Source organism: Triticum dicoccoides, chromosome 3B (genome assembly GCF_002162155.2).
Source record: "Triticum dicoccoides isolate Atlit2015 ecotype Zavitan chromosome 3B, WEW_v2.0, whole genome shotgun sequence".
NCBI classification, from domain to species: Eukaryota; Viridiplantae; Streptophyta; class Magnoliopsida; order Poales; family Poaceae; genus Triticum; species Triticum dicoccoides.
The window spans coordinates 74,861,541-74,864,365 of record NC_041385.1 but is presented as its reverse complement, the minus strand read 5'-3'; positions in this window follow the sequence as shown (position 1 = coordinate 74,864,365).

Below are 2,825 nucleotides of genomic sequence, written 5' to 3'. Positions count from 1 at the left end.
AGTTAGAGTACGGTTCTTTCTTTCGGCCACCCCATTTGACTGAGGTGAGTAGGGAGGCGTCCTCTCATGGATTATACCATGTTCCGCACAAAAAGCATCAAATTTATTGGAAAAATACTCTCCACCATGGTCGGACCTAAGTCTCTTGATTTTTCGATCAAGTTGGTTTTCCACTTCAGCTTTATAGATCTTGAAAAAGTTCAAAGCCTCATCCTTAGATTTCACAAGATACACATGACAGTATCTAGTGGAGTCATCAATCAACGTCATGAAATATTTCTTTCCACCTTTTGTCAAAACACCATTCATTTCACATAGATCTGAATGTATAAGTTCTAGTGGTGCAAGATTTCTCGTCTCCGCGGTCACGTGAGACTTGCGAGGTTGCTTAGCTTGCATGCACACTTGACACTTAGATACCTTGACAGTGGTGAAACTAGGGATTAAGTTCAACTTCGCTAGTCGTAACATGCAACCAAAGTTAACATGACAAAGACATGAATGCCACACATTTGATTCACTATTGTTGCAAATATGATTAACAACTTTATTGCAAACGTCTGACAAGGATAAATGAAACAGGCCTCCTGACTCATAGCCTTTACCGACAAAGGTTCCATACTTGGATATTACAAACTTATTCGACTCAAAGACAAGCTTGTAGCCATCTCTACACAGAAGAGATCCGCTAACAAGATTTTTATTGACGGAGGGGACATAATGCACGTTCTTCAGCCACACGATCTTCCCTGAAGTAAACTTCAGATCGACCGTGCCAACACCACGAACAGAAGCACTTGAACCGTTGCCCATCAGCACGGTTGAAGTCCCTGCGGTATGATAAGACAAAAATATGGAAATATCACCGCATACATGCACATTAGCACCCGTGTCAATCAACCAATCAGGAGAATGACATAGTGAAAGAATAGTGGGAAATATACCATACCCAGCATCCTTCATGTCAGTGTCTCCAATGACAACATTAGCGGTCTTGCCGCCTTTCCCAGGATGACGCTTGTCATAGCGATTGGGGAAACTAGGAGCCGAATGATCAGGATCTCCACACACATGACAAGCACCTTTCTTGTTGTCACTCTTCTTCTTGAAGTTCGTGTGTTGTACAACCTTGTTCTTCCCACCAAACTCTGCTTTGCCATCAAACTTGCCCTTGTTCTTGAACTTGTGGGACTGGAAGTTTCTCTTCTGTACCAGATTGGCACTAGATCCTCCCTCAATACCTCGAGCACGTGTGTCCTTTGCTCTCGCCTTTTCTTCCACATCAAGAGTACCAATGAGATCCGGAATGGAAAACTCCTGTCTCTTATGCTTCAGTAAGGTAGCAAAGTTCCTCCATGAAGGAGGAAGCTTAGTGACGATACCCCCGGCAACAAACTTGTCCGGTAGCATGCAATTGAAGTGCTCAAGTTCTCTAGCAAATGACTGTATCTCATGAGCCTGCTCAACCACGGAGCGCTCTTCAGTCATCCTGTAATCATAGAATTGCTCCATGATGTATAGCTCAGTGCCGGCATCCGAGACCCCAAATTTGGCCTCGAGTGTGTCCCACATATCTTTTCCATTGTCAATTGACGCATAAGCATCAACTATGTTCTCACCAAGAACACTCAAGAGAGCAGCCTTAAACTGAGTATGCATTTTCTGAAAAGCTTGTGCCTGTTGGGCATCTTGCTCTCCTTCAGGTTTGCCAAGAGTGGCGTCATAACAGCTCATGGTCTGAAACCATAAGACTGCTCTCACGCGCCACCTCTTATAGTGGATACCCTCAAACATAGGAGGTCTCATGGAAGCAGCAAAACCACTCGGGGTAAATTGCCTATAATAAGGTTTTTGGATTGTTGGAAATATGAGCCATTTACCGAAAGATTTTATTAACAGAAATACCAGATAAAGCATGACTAGTATAGCAGTGATAAAACAAGTCATGCGATTTGACAAAGTGAAGGTAAATAACATTTGCATATATGAGCTAGAACCGATCATCTCTCGAGCAGACAGTAGATCAAGATGCATATATGAGGTAGATCCTAACATGTGTAGGGAAAACACTAGAACAAGGAACTGTGGCAGGACCTCTAACAGGAAAAACAAGAACACGTCTGGACAGCAGCCGGAGCAGAGGCACTGGACTTGGGGTCGGTGTCCTCCATGTCGTCGAGGAGGTTGTCGTCGTCGGGGAAGTAGTCGTCGGAGTCCGGGGAGTCCGTGACGAAGAAGGTAGTAGTCGCGCAGAGCGCTCCCCAAAAACCTTATCACCCTTCTCCCGTACAGGACTCAAAGAGTGCGGTTTCGGAGGCCTACTGTCCCGACTCGCGATGCACGCCGCAAGCCGGGATGAGGAAGATGGACAGCAGTGCAGAGATTGGAACCGGTGGCGAGAGGAAGGAGAAGTTCTGGTGCGTCTCGCTGAGAGGAGCGACCTCCCTTTTATAGGCGCAAGAGAAGGAGGCGACGAAACGAACAGACAGCAGCCGAAGGGTGCAGCGTTCGTATTCAATGTCCACTACAGCAAAAACTTTTCATTGCCGCAACCCGCGGCGCGGCGCGTCGGGACGGGCGGGGCGGGGCGGGGCGGGGCGGGCGGCGGAGGAGGAGCGCGCGTGGATGTCCCTTTTGTTCATGCTCATACAAGTGGGGAAGGAGCCTCCCGTATAAAGAGGTCCAACTCCCTCTAAACTAGCAATGTGGGACTAAACTTTAGTTCCACCTCTTGCCTTGCACAAATGGGCTGCGTGGGCTTCTAGGATTTATTAGAAATTTCTGAAACTGTTATTGGGCTAGGCCCAAATAGAAAAAATTCCAGC